The sequence below is a fragment of the Mus caroli genome, unplaced genomic scaffold (genome assembly GCF_978045245.1).
Source record: "Mus caroli unplaced genomic scaffold, Mus_caroli_1 scaffold_9, whole genome shotgun sequence".
Classification (NCBI taxonomy): Eukaryota; Metazoa; Chordata; class Mammalia; order Rodentia; family Muridae; genus Mus; species Mus caroli.
In genome coordinates, this window is record NW_028227264.1 from 11,177,479 (window position 1) to 11,192,157 (window position 14,679).

At 42.7% G+C, this 14,679-nt stretch overlaps 1 protein-coding gene across 7 annotated transcripts in view; it reads left to right on the forward strand.

The window, feature by feature from the left end:
- Hivep2 (HIVEP zinc finger 2) overlaps positions 1-14,679 on the forward strand; it is a 184,677-nt gene that overhangs the window by 34,219 nt on the left and 135,779 nt on the right. For 3 of the 7 annotated variants that reach the window (XM_029482567.2, XM_029482570.2, XM_029482569.2), the window contains exon 2: positions 4,418-4,492. The exons of 3 other annotated variants lie outside the window; for them this stretch is intronic. The gene's annotated coding sequence lies outside the window, so the exon portion shown is untranslated. Of the gene's footprint in view, positions 1-4,414; positions 4,493-14,679 lie in introns of all 7 variants that reach the window. One more of the 7 variants, XM_029482568.2, reaches the window with a different exon arrangement.

Here is a 14,679-nt window from a genome sequence, read left to right on the forward strand (position 1 = left end):
AGTATGCTCAAAGAAGGAATGGGAGGTGTAAAACAGCTGCCGGTTCATAGATAAAGATCAAGACCAGTTACAGGAAGGAAGTGGGCAAGATTCTGTGGAAGATACAGTCTTTGAAGTATAGTTTACATCTTTGGAAGGAAACATGGGTCTGGAAGATGGCATCCCAGGAAGGGTGAATATTACAGACAGAACTGGGATCACACTATAGTGCTGAATAAGAGCTGGGTGTTGTCGAAGTTCTCAGAGGAATCTCCACACTGACAGCTCTATGATCTATGCAGGATGTTGAATGGTAGACTGGAATGAACATCATGTGTTAGGGTCTGACAAAGCAATTATTTATTGCATATGCTGGACTACTGAATACACTGGTGGCTCTTCAGTGAACACCATCGAATGAAAAGGCCCTTAATGCCTCTGAACTTTGCTCTTCTGGGATTGAGTTTCCTTGGGAAGAGGATGCTGAGGTTAAGGATAAGGTAGTGGTACCCAGTATAAAAGAACTGAAATGTTACTGGGCTCCAGGTGTGTCTAGAACAATTCACCAAAGCTATCCATGTAAAGATCTGAGGACTATGTCAAACTAGTGCTCTTGGGGAGGATGCAGGACTCATGCCAAGCCAGACCTAGTATCAGCTTTCTCAGTAGCCCCACCTTTGTTGTCTCTGCCTTACACAGATGCCTCATTTCTTTGGTTTCTTACATAATAATTAAGCTTCATTAAATGAAGAAGATTCCAGCAAAATTCTAAATTCTGCTGCATGTGTCTCTCTTTCTGTCATCTGCACTTCACCTGAACTTTGACAGAGGTACCTTTGTGCATTGGTCTGGGGCTCAGGTTCTCTCATGCATTGATCACAGCTATTTGCTTTGGGCTGGCCTCGAACTCAGAAATCCGCCTGCCTCTGCTTCCTGAGTGCTGGGATTAAAGGTGTGGGGCACCACACCCGGCTAGCTCTAGTTCTTGAACCAGGTTCCAGTGGAGGTTTGTTAGCAGGTAGTTGGAGCAGCATAAGGGCCAAGTAACAAGGATGGAATTCTGAAGATAAACGTGGAAGTCCATCCATCCATCCATCCATCCATCCTCCCACCTACCCACCCACCCATGGTTTATTATGTACTGCTGGGGTGAGGCACCTCTTCAGTGTGGTTTTCCTTTCTAGTCCTGCTTTTATTGCTTCTATCTTTCTTCTGTCACCTCTCTGCAAAGGTTTCCAATTTCTATATGACAGCTGATTGTCCTCAGGGGTAATAGCAGGCCTCTGATAGTGTTGGCAGCAGCTGGTTTTATTTTTGGTTTTTGTCAGGTGTTTGTAAGTTGAGAACTGCCTGTATTCAAACAATGTGATTTGGTGGTGTGTATCACCTCCCATGAAAGCAATGGGTGTGTCAACAGATAAAATGAACAGTCTTTAACATCACATTTTTCTGTGCACTTTAAAACTGTGGGTGTGGGTGAGCAGCTTAAAGAAGATAGCTGTGATGTGGACCATCCAGACTCATTGCATGCAGATTTGAATTTGCTTGGTTTAGAGATCTGGTCATTGATGAATTCTTGTATGGAATTGACATGGTTTTATGGACTTAACGGGTTGATATTCTTGAGAGGCTTTATTTTGGAGCCTAGCAGATTTCTGAAAGGCAGTTGTTATTGCTAAGCTTATAATTTACCTCACCAGTAGTACTGTGGGACATAGAAATGATCTGCCATGTATCAGTTTGATTTAAAAAATTTCCTTTTGTATGCTAGTCTTTGCTCATATAGATACCTTTGAAATAGTTAGCTATTATCTTTAGTTTTGGTCTTGCTGTTACAACACATGCCCTTTTCCCTAATTTCTGCATTTTAGTGGCCACTTCCCATGGAACAGATCTTCCAGATTGCAAATTGCTATTGTGATATGCATTAGCATTGGTGTTTCTTAGTTTTGTTCCAATAAAATGGAGAGAGAAATCTGTAGGAGAAAGGCTATCAATTACTCCAAGAAGGTATTGAAAATGATAGAACTTAAAAAGGAAAGAAAACAGCCCTAAAGAGTGGTTCTCCACCTTCTAGCAAGTTCGGAAATCAGTTATCAGTCAGTGGGTGAATGGTGGGATCCTCTTGATTTCTGTTCTGGCTGGGCACCTCAGGACAATATCTTTGAGGACACTGTGTTCTAGAAGCTACGTGCTTTACTTCGGGTTTCTTGAATTCACTGGGGGCAAGAAAACCCATGAACCCGTGAGCATCGATATTGTTATTGATGGATGGGAGTAGAAGCAGTGGCTTTAATGTCCACACATGTTCAATGGCAAGGACAGATTTATAGAAAGTATGCTCTCTGGCCTGAAAGAAATTGATTTTCAAACTATTGTTTGAAGCATCCTTAATATGTCAGCACATAGTGGTTAACATTCAAAGTTTTAAGTCCTATGTCTAGGTGCACAGTCTTTTAAATTATTTATTATAATAGAAAACCATCTGGAAAAGATCTGATTCTTGACTGCTCCCATAAAAGGATCATTAGAAGTTCCACAATACTTTGGTTGCTCAGCAATTGGCTATTAAGCCTTGCCTGCTTTCATGGCCGACATGTTTCTTTCCACATATTTATTATTTTCGGCACCAGTTTTCCACTCATCTTGTCTATCAGCCAAAAGATGGGGCCAACCATTTTTAAAGAGCGTGGTGCTCTAGCTAAGGTGCTCAAGTCTTGAACTGTCGTCGTTATATGTTGGTAGGGTGGTACCACTGTAGTAGAGTGGGTCTATTTAAGTAGATGCTAGATTCATCAATATTATGTTCATTGTCTCTAGTCATGAAAATAGACATATGGTTTGCCATGAGAAGAACCTGGGCTACAACAGGTTATTCTGGGCTGTTTTGGAGGCATTAAGATCCAAGAGGAAGAGTTACCATGGAACAAAACCCAACAGATCACTATTGAAAGGGGCTGTTCTGAGGCTGGGAAGGTGGCTCACTCAGTTAAGCAATGGCTGCACAATCATGAGATTATGAGTCCTAATCTCTAGTGTCGATACAAAAGCTGGGTACAGAGGCATGCACCTGTAACCCCAGCAGGGTGGAGACAGGTGGATCCCCAGGTTTCCTGGCCATCCAGTTCTAGCTAAAATAATGAGGCCAAGGTCTGTTGAAAAAGTTGGAGTGGAGTGTGGGGGTAAGGCACTTGATATGGATTTGAGCTCCGCAGGTGCATGCATGGGCGAGCACACACACATTTATAAGCCACCTACAAATACAAAGAACAAAAGAAAGAGACGGAAAACTGTGAGCGTTGTCCATTTGCATGTGCGATTTACACACTTGAAGAGTTTGCTTTGCTTAAGGGCTTATCCAGTTTTAATTAGCTACACATGTACAGTATGGCATATGGTAGCAAAACTATGTGTCATGATACACGCTATTCTGTTTGTATAGGATCGACTGTTTCAAAGAATATTGGCCAGGAGTTTGGTAGAGTAAAGTTATGGTTTGGGGTATAGGATACTATATTTTGTTAGGGGGTGTCCTATTGTTATGTTTGCGCTCTGCTGACATCAACCCTGATTACTTGGTTGAAACAGAAGCTGCCAGACTTTTTATTTTTTAAAGGTTTATTCTTTTGTTATATGTAAGTACACCGGAGCTGTCTTCCGACACTCCAGAAGAGGGCGTCAGATCTCATTACAGATGGTTGTGAGCCACCGTGTGGTTGCTGGGATTTGAACTCAGGACCTTCAGAAGAGCAGTCAGTGCTCTTAATTGCTGAACCATCTCTCCAGTCCCACTGCCAGGTCTTTTAACTATAAAATTACTACATTTTTTTCTTCAAAGGTATCTCTCCTGCCAAGGTGTATTTGCAGGGGTGGGATCTTTATCAGCATATTTTGTTGGTTGATTGATTTCAGTCTAGTCTTAGAGATGTCTATTATATTCTTTGGGTTGTGATCCAATGTTATCACCATTCATTTTACTACTCCTTAAGTATTTCCCTCCCTCCCTCCCTCCCTTCCTTCACCTCTCTCCTTCCCTCTTCCTCCTTCCTTTCATCCCTCCCTCCCTCTGTCTGTTTCTTTGACACGAGGTTTCTGTGTCCTCTGTCTGGCCTGGAACTCTGTATGTAGTCCAGATTGCCCTTGGATTCACAGAGATCCTCCTGCCATTGCCTCCCAGGCACTGGGATTAAAGGCATGCATGCATCACCATGCCTGGTGTCTTGCGTTATTTTCTGACTTTTAGGTTGTTGAGCACTAAGGGGCTCCACGTGGCTTGGCATAGCAGATGTTACATACACACTGGTTCTTCTTCCCCTATGTGTCTATATGCTCTTACAGGTCAAACCTGTAGATTGAATATTTCAGCTGTTTTCACAATCACATTTTAATGTATGCCCTGTAGATGGAAGAGTTGTAATACGAAACTTCTTGTCAGCAGATCGGTGAATTCACCTGAGAAATTGAGATTCAAGATTATGAGAAGTTGTGACTAGGACCAGAAGCAGGTGTCCAGGTAGGAAATGCAATCTCCCTTTGCTTAACCCCTCTGAGCTTCTTTTTGCAAAAGTCCAGATGCTACGCCTAAAAAGGAGCTATGGTTAGAGGTACAGTTTGTGCAAGGAGACCACTCTGTGTCTTTTTCAGATTCTGTTACTTAGCTTTCAAACTGCAGGATAGTAGCTGAGCTTTGAAACAAGGTCCTAAAGGAACTTGTAGGCATACATGTATATTTCGAAATGTATTCTAGACATGATTTTGATTGTTGAAACACACTTGAAAAGCCATTATCGCAATATAATAATATTTAGATTTATCGTGCCAAAGTTCACACCTACCAGTTACAAGATGTTTGGTATGTATCTCACTATACTTATTAAATACGGATATATTTGTATTTACATTTCTCACAAGCTTCCCTGGATACTGTTCCATTATAAACACCTACTAGAAGGGGCGGGGCTGAGGGAAGCTCATGTGCCACACAGGTGCTCAGGTATTGGTATGTGAATGTTAGAAAAGTGAGAATAGGTTCACTAGGTGCTTTTATGGCATCGAACTGTGAAGAAGCAACAAGTCAAGAGGAAAGCTGAGATGCGAGAGCAGTTACCATCACACTGACTCTTACCTCTGCTGTAGATGTATAATAGCGGGATGTTGCTCTAAACTACAGAGGCTTCAGCTCCATGGCAACATCTCGTCTGTCAGAAGGGATGTGTACACAAGTGCATTCAAAGCATGGTGCTCAGGGTACGTTTGTGGCAAAGAAAGCTGAGGACTCTGAGTCCTGCTCACATTTTGTGTGTGTGTGTGTGTGTGTGTGGTGTATAATAAAACAGACAGAAAGGGCTGTAAAATGTTTTACAAATTGAGTATCAGTTCTATCAAAATCTAGAATGTGCCCAGCATTCTAAGGGCACTCTCTTCCCCCGTTTACCCTCTATAGAACCCAAGAGTAGCTACATCCTGACTTTTCACACTGCCTGTCTTGGTTCTGTCTGTTCCTGTAATTGATAGCTATGAGATCATATGCTCTGCATTTGTGTGTGTCTGGCTTATTTCACTCAGTATATGCTAATGAGATTAATTTATACTGTGTATATCAGTCATTTGTTCCCATGACAGTGCTGAATTCCATTGTATGAATATCCTTTAGACATTTTGCCATCCATGAATTTGGGTTCTTTGTACAATGACCAGGACTTCTGTGTACACCATAATTCACATCTGTAGGGTATAGCCCAGGGGTGGGGTTACTGCTTCAAGAACTCCTGTATCAATTCTAGTATCTCCTTCCACTTGCCTTTTTAAAAGGGGAGAGCAGCTCCCCTCCTTTTGGCAATGCATGTAGGATCCAGTTGCCCCTCTCTGGCATAATACTTCTGGCCATCTACTGATTACATATAAAGTGTGGTCTTTGAGACTTTCATTTGTCTTGTGCTTTATGAAGTTGAACCCTTTCCACACTTATTTTACTGTTGGCTGCTCTGTTTTATAATGAGCCCACTAAAGTATTTGTCACTTTTCCTATTGGTCTTTCTTTTAAAAGCATCACTGTTAAACGAGAGAAGTATTATGGAAGATCTGCCAAGCACTGGAATTATGGTGGAACAGCCGCTATGCCTTATGCCCTGTTGAAGATTGGGATTTTGAATGATTGGTTATGCATAGGAGAGTTAAGATGCTAGGAAGTGGGAGAACTGGGTGCGGGAAATTACTTATGCAAAGACATGAACCTTTTTATACATGCTGACAAGAGGGGCAGTCATCAAAGAGGGACAGTTAGGCAGTAAGGGAAAGGTGAGAGCCAGTTAAGCAGAATCCTGGAATGGCCACTGTGCTCTGATCTTAGAGCCAGAAGCTGCGCTATTATACTTATGGTCAAACTTGATGAAAAACATAGATTAGGAGGGTAAAAAATAATTAAGAATTCAAGACCTTGTAAATGTCCCTTCACAGTTCTTTATAAAATGGAAATATCAGTGGATGCTAGATGGACATAAAATGACTCAATGACAACCAATGAAAAGTAGCACGGAGGCTGTGAGCTTGTATGTGGCGAAAATAAAGTGTGGCCAATGACAAGGTTAATGGGCCTTAAAGCCAAAGTTTTCATTATTGAAAACAAAATGTGACCATAGTTTCATTTTCTTTCAACAACTTGTTCACTTGTTACAGGATGAGTGTTCTCCATGGAATAAGATAGTTGTCAGCAATTCAATTAGGTTGCTTTATATACTCTAGAATATTGAACTGCAACTGACCAGGCCACCACCAGTTTCTATGAGTGTAAGTCTGTTGCTGGGCTATTGGGAAGATTCAGTGAGGCCTGAGGGCAATGTCTGATATTCTGGGGACAGGGCAGAAGAACAGTTACGAACACGTACTCTGAATGTCACCTGAATGTCACCAAGCTCAAACCCCTACCCACTACTCACCAGCTGTACCCCAGGGAAAGTTAACTTCAGTCAGTTTTCTCCTCTGTAAAGTAATTGAAGTGCCAGTGCCTGCTTGGACTTGTTCCCAAGATAACCTAGTATGAGTAAAATCCTTGGCATAGCACAGAGTGCAGTGTGGACACTCAATGTTATCCTGAAACATACCTTATATTGTGATAGCCTCTGTTAAAAGCACATACGATTTTAAACAGACTATTTAAAGATGGAGGGTGTGTGTGTGTGTGTGTGTGTAATGTAACTTTATTAAGTTATAGTTCTTTGGAGATTTAGTCAGTTATGCTTTCATGTGTAAACTGTGCTCTGGGCTGTCACGATGCTTAAGTCATGGCTTCTCCTCTCTCTCAAGTTTTCGATCGGATGGGATCCTATCAGCTTGTTTTCATCTGGGAAATAATACTTGGGCTGTGCTGAGGAATAGCTGAGAAATAGCACATTACAGCAGAAAGAATACTGCTGCCTTGTCCACAGTTACAGGTGATAAAATGGATGGGGCAGATAAGTAGCTATCAGAGAATCCGGCATTCAGGGGACCGATTATTTGGATGGTATTGCAACTTATCCAATGCAGAGCTGATTTCCTCACCTGAGAAACAGGCTCGCTGCCATCTTCCTGAGTCGTCAGGAAGATTAAATCAATAAATGTTTGTAAAGATGCTTTATGACCTATAAGATGCTGTGCATCTGTGCAGATTGGCATGATTTATATGATCTTCCGTTTGCATTGCTGAAGATTGATGGCTCGGCCATGAATACTTATTTATAATAATGTAATTTTAATAGGATTACAGAAAGCCTTATTCTCTGCAGAGTAACCGCCAGTCTGATAATGGATGGTTAACTTCCTGCAGAGATTATACCAAAAGGATACAAGGAAGACCATGGCTGGAAGGTGGAGCTTGGGAAGGGCTGAGCTAAGGGCACAGTTAGCTGGGGTAGAGTACAAGGGTGCCTGGCGGTCACTCTGCAGCTCCCTTCCCATAGCCCTTCCTCCATTCATTCTCCAACAGAGAGGACGGAACTGAGAGCTCAGACTTTGATGTCAGACCCAAGTTAAGATCTCTGCTCTACACTACTAGATGGGCCTTAACCAACACCTCTGGGCTTCAGTTCTCTCATCTCCAGAGGAGAGTCAGGCACTTGCCTGACAAAGTTCTCAGTGTGAGAGATGACACTGTAAAAGTTCCTCAATAAGTAACCAGTTTCCTCGTATTTTCACATGGTCAGAGCTCAAGATCAACCGAATCCCACACCTGCTGAGTGTGACTATGGAGAGCCCTGGTATCAGCAAGACGTTCACTAAGGGGCATCTATATGCCAGGCTCCAGGCCAAAACATCTCACGTATATTGATCTCACGGGGTCTCTAAAAGAAGTTGATGCCCTTTGGTGCCAGTCATTCCCACTGAACTTCCATCAGTAGTGTCCCCTTGGGCAAGGCCACCAGCAGGTTTATAATCCTTGCAATTTATGACTTGATCTTTTCCCGTATTCCTGGATTATTCCTACGTCCCTGTGGTCAGTGTAGGGATATGGGAAAGGAGCAGGAATGGATTGGTTGTTTCACGAGAATTGTTTGTCTGAGTGGGTGTCTCCTGTTGGAATCAGCACTGTTTCTGCAGAGAGAGCAGGGGAAGAGATCTGCACTCATCGGTTACCTGACTTCTTTTCTTTTGAAGTAATACTTTAAATTGATTACTTGGAAAAAGCATACATTTACACAATGTATCTTAATCATATATATCCCCCAATCCATCTCAAGCCTCTTTCTAACATGTCTCCATTCCCAATGTAATACACCCTTAATGAACAACAGACAACAGACAAGCCACTGAACCCATTAGTGCTGTCCAAATGTGGAGTTATTCACTGACTGGGACATGGATAGTGTTAGCAACAGCCACCTCCCAACTAAAGAACAGCCACTCTCCCTGTCACCTCCTGCCACAGCTTCTGTGGTAGTTAGCACTCTCTTACTGCCACAAAGGATACAAGGGCCAGCTTGTGGAGGACAGGCATGTTTGTTTGTTTGTTTTTATATTATACTTCCAGGTCATAATTCATCATCCAGACAAGTCAGGGCAGGAACTCAAGGTTGGTACTTGGGGGAAATAGAGCAGAGACCATGGAGGAACATTGCTTATTTGTTCAGCTTGCTTTCTCACAGAACCCAGGTACACTTACCCAGAGGCAGCACCAAGAAAGTGGGCAGGGCCTTCTCACATCAAGCATTAATCAAAAAAATACCCCCCTCCCCCCACACACACGTACACAGTACATACACCATGTTTACAGACAATCTGATGGAGACAAGTCCTTAATTTAGGTTCCTTCTTCCCAGGTGACTCTATGTGTGTCAAGTTGATAAAACAAAACCAAAACAAACTTCTCTCTCCCACAAAAACCAAAAACCAAAACCAAACAAACAAACAAAAAAACAAAACAAAAAAAAAATAGCACATGTTCAGTAGGGGTGGTGCCTGGGAAGCCACTCCTTACTCCATGCTGGAAACTTTAACTGATTTGATCTGTTGCAGGTCCTGTCTAGGTAACTGTGGCTGTTGTGTTCATGTGTGTAACAGCCATGTCGTGCAAGTTTGAGCGTGTTATGAACTCTCACTGAACTTTGCTTTTTCTGTGCAATGCAATAATTATACTTGTTATATTGTGGAGCCAATCTTGGCCCAGGCTCTAATCTCTGCTCCCTTCTCCCTGTGTTAGTAGTAGGCTTTCACTGAGGCCAAAGCCTTGTGTAGAGCTTGCCATCCATTTACATTTTAAGTCAATAGAATTCCTTGCTATTTAACATTTTCCCATTTTAAAACAGGGATGCTTCCCCATAAGATGACTGATTGATCCCTTTGAGAGGACATGAGGATATTCACTGTATACCTTCACATTTTTCTGCTCTTTGGTTTTATGCACTGCTTTTACCGAGAAAGGGCTTATCCCATCTTGCCATTATTTTGCATCCCCTGTCCAGATAGGTGTACTCAGAACACAGTCCCTTTAAGAACCAAAAGCCATCAGCAAAAATAACCTAGAGCATCTCAGGTTACTGCCAGACTCCAAAGACTCTTCAAGGGGTCAGGTTGCTCATGTCCGGTCTCCACTGTAGGGATGCAGGGAGAGCATTCTCTGTGCCAACAGAGGCACTCTGTGTTGATTTGTGCTCATATGTCCCACCATTTGCCAAGGGGACCTCAACTGGACTTGTCTTCCCTTGGACTTGCCTCCTCCCTCACTGTGGAAGACTTCCAGAGTGGGTTACTTAAGTTGCTTTAGGTTAATTGCAGCCCTGTTCTGGGACCTGAGCATAAGAACCAATCTTTCCTTTAATCTGGGGTTTTGTACTCATTCATTGACCACAGAAATGAAAGTAGTCGAAGCTCACCAACACAAGGGTCAGCCTCGCGGAAGGTGAAGGTGCTAGATTAGAAGAAGAGGTCACATGAGGACACACCCTTATCCCTGGACCCCAGAACCTGTCTTCACATGGTCTTTCTTCTAGAGGATTGATTTTACTGGCTGGGCACAGCCAAGAGATCCAAGAATAAAATAAAGACCAACCAACCAACCACCCAACCAACCAACCACCCACCCACCCACCCAACCAACCAACCACCCAACCACCCAACCAACCAACTACCCACCCACCCACCCAACCAACCAACCAACCAACCAGACACCCAACCAACCAACCAAACACCCACCCAACTACCCACCCACCCACCCAACCACCCAACAGAATGGACTCCTTTATTGGGTCCAGTTGTGGATCGACAAGGAGGGGTCATAAGGGACTTTCCAATGCAAGGCATGAAACGAAGATTCAGCAAGGATTTTACCATCTAGAGTCTTGTTTCAAGGATGCTACCTAATATTGCAAAGGATGGAACCTTTTACAAAGGTGTATCTGTGAGTCATTTAGTCATCTTCTGTGTAGAAGGCAGGGGAGGTCCAGAGAGGGTGGGCGACTTACATGGAGTTACCCAGCTGATTGGAAGTAGATTTGAATGTGCAGCCCAAGTACCTAGATCATTCCTTTCTGTCATGAAAACATGTCAAGAGTCAAGACTTCTCTCAGCCGCGAATTTTATTGCTAAATGGAAATTGCACCACACGACACACCTGCTTCGTAAGGTATCACAAAGAAAAGCTGCGTGAGTGTGGCTGAGAACACGTTTCAAAAACACTAATTAATGTATTAGTAATTATGCACATATACACAGCATATGATTAAAATGGCATATGGTGCAGTCTCTAATAAGAAGAACTAATGAATGAAATACGGTTTTCTTTTAGAATCCTGGAACATGAGGCTGTTTCTGTAGTGTAGAGATAAGAAGTATAAGCTGATGACAGACTGTGAACTGAATGGCTTTGTAGACCGATTCTATCAATGTACTTTCCTGAATGCTGGAGATAATGAAATTCTCAGCCTGTCTTGGAGTTGTCCTGTAGATGGTGTTATGGCTAAAGGGGAAAGTAACCCATGAGCTGGAAATTATCAGAACAAAAGTGAGCTATTTCTACTGCTCAAATTCAGCAAAGGGCTAGCAGTTCCTGTACCTCTGGTGTAATTAAGGAGATAGGTCATATACGTAAGAGCTGATTAAACATTGTCTTGGGTTGGTGACAAAGACTGTACACCACAGGTAATGAATATAATGAACCCATGTGTCCTTTAAATGGAGTTTATAGATGGAAGTGTAACCATTCCTATAATTATTTTGAGCTTGAACTTTCCCTATAGACATGTACTCAAATCAGTAAGACATGCGCCTAATGCTCTGCTTCTTCGTAGGACATTGTTCTCTAATAATACAGGGCTGGAGAGTTAGACGTTATTTTTATGACTCTGAGTTAAACCATTTGCATTAATCTTTATGTGTCTGGTTTCTCTTACTTAATCATTATTATAGAAGAGTCAGGAACTATAATTAAAGTAGTAATCTCTGACAGATGGGAGGTCAAATGTTTTCTTCCTACAGAAAGCAGAGCTGAGAGGGGACCCTGAGAGCTGGGGTTTCCTTCTGATTTCTGTGCACTTGCTGCTGTGGTCTGTGTCTGTGTATCATGTTGGTCCATCTCCTTCATTCACATACTCATTCGCTCTAAAACTGGCACTCGGTTATCCAAGGGAACCGGACTACAGTGAACTGAAACCCTGAGACAGTGGGTAGAGAACACGTACTTTAAGATGTAGTCACCTAAAGTGAGGGACTGTATTAGCTTTGTAAAATACTGTCCTTAAAGAACTTACTGGAAGAAGATGTCTTGGGACTCTGTTATGTGATCCTCTGACATTGTGCCCAGTACTTTCTGCCCCTGTCAGAGGACATTTGCATAGGGAGCAAGGGCTACAGCCACACCTTTTGATTTTCCTAACAGAAGGGGCAGCATTGAGTTCATAAGTGAAGACATACACTCTAAAAAGCACTGGCTCTTGAATGCCTGTGAAATTGACTAATTTGGTGAACAGGGGGAGTGCTGGGTACATAATGGGGCTCCCCTTGTGTCAGGGTGGTAGCTCTGCAGTACAGTGGGACTGTTGGTTCTAAATGAACTAATTCCATAGTCATACTAGGCGGTGTCAAGTGCATTGGACAGCACAGGTGTATGGACATGTGCTAGTGTACTGACATCCCATAAACATATGTCTTTGTACATGGGAAGGAAGAAACGTTCTGTTGCTGGGCGTCATGGTGCATACCTTTAATATCCTAGTACTCACTAGGCAGAGGCAGGCAAATCTCTGTGAGGTCAAGGCCAGCCTGGTCTATGTAGTGAATTCCAGGACAGCTAGGACTAAATGGAGAGATCTAGTCTCAAAATAGGAGGAGGAGAAGGAGGAGGGAAGGGAGAGGGGAAAGAGGAGGAGGGAGAAGAAGAAAGAGGAGGAGGAGGAGGCAGGAGGGAAGAAGAAGGAAAGAGAAGAAGAAAGAGCAGGAGGAAGAAGGAGGAGGCAAGAGAGGAGGAGGAGGAGGAGGAGGAGGAGGAGGAGGAGGAGGAGAAAGCAGGAATTTAATCTGTTGCATGCTTATGTTGTAGACATAGTCATTGCTTCTATGCTGAGTCCACTCCTTCGGTGCCAGCTGTTACAGCAGGGGCTTTACTTAGTGATCCCATTTTGCCGTCACTCTGTTTTGTAGATGGAGAACTCAAGATTACCAGAAGTTATATCATTGCATAATGTCATAGTTATCTTTCTATTGCTGTGATGGATAGAATACTATGATGAAAGGCAACCTGGAGGAGGAAGGGTCTTATTTCTTTCACAGTTCCACTTCACAATTCATCAAAGGAAGTCAGGGCAGGAAACATGGAGGATTGCTGCTTAGTGCTTTGCTCTGCTTGCTGTCTTATACACCCTTGGACCATCTGCCTAGGGGTGGGCCTGGGCACTCCCACATCCATCACCGATTAAGAAAATATCCCACAGGCTTGCGTGTAGGCTAGTCTCTGTGAGGAGGCATTTTCTCAATTGTGGTTCATTCTTCTCAATAACTCTTATCTTGTGTCAATTGACAAAAAAAAAAGAAAAGAAAAAAGAAAAAAGAAGAAGATAATTTGTACTGGGGCCATTTGGAGAGTTATAATGTCAACGCAGAGACCTATCATTCGATCTACATCAGTTCCACAAATGTGTCAGGTACTCTGCTGGGGGCGGGGGGGGGGGGAACTAAAGAGTACAGTAGTAGCCTCTGGTATCAGGAAGTTCAAAAGCAAACAGGTGGTTAGACAGCAGAGTTAATAATTACAGCAGTGCAAGTGATTAGCGACACAAGACTTCACACTTGACCCAGGGCCATTGAAAGCTCTTTACAAAACTGTTCCTATTTTGTGCACGCGTGTGTGTGTGTGTGTGTGTTGCAGCCTTTGTGCAGAAAAGGTCAGAGGACAACCTCCAGGCCTCTGTTCTGTCCTTCCACTATGTTGAGTCTAGAGATTGAATTCTTGTCCCTGGGTTCTTGATAAGTGCCTTTATCAGCTAAGATGTCTTTCTGGCTGCTTGGAGAAGTTTAATAGAATGCACATTGCAGTCAGCTTCGGGATTCACTAAACCCACTCACTCCTGGTTCTGTACATTTCTGGACAGTGTGGTTTGTGAGAACCTAGGGATAATTGATGTGTTTACCCAAAGAGGACCAGTGAAAGCTAAAACAGAGGTCACTGCAGTGAAGTTAGAAGACAGACAAAAGGGAGAGGAAACTTGATCAAACTGGCTAGTGTGGTGATGAAGTGTGGGAGCTGAGGGTTAAGGCTGGGGTGAGGGTGACTCACTGTTCACCATTGGTACTTGAATGCTTGGCCTTATCACAGGAAGTGAGGTGGGGTGATGGGTGTGTGTGTGTGTGTGTGAGAGAGAGAGAGAGAGAGAGAGAGAGAGAGAGAGAGAGAGAGAGAGAGAGTTTAATACATACACTTCAAGTTGGAAAAGAAGACAGCAACTTAATTGAATTCAGTCCAAACCATGTCCAGTAAGCAATATAATTTGCCCCATTAAAAAGGTTGTTATTAAGTAATGAAGTATTTCAAGTATACCAAAAATAAAAAATAAAAAAAAATAAATTAAAAACAAAATTCTACTCACAGGGACAATTAACCCTTTAGTATAAATTATCTATCTGTCCTTGGTTAAGCATGGTATATTGAAGGCAACATATATTGCCTCTTTTTAATATAGTTGAAATAGTATAAGATTTCTTATCATCATTTCCCATTAGTGATTTATAGGATTATGT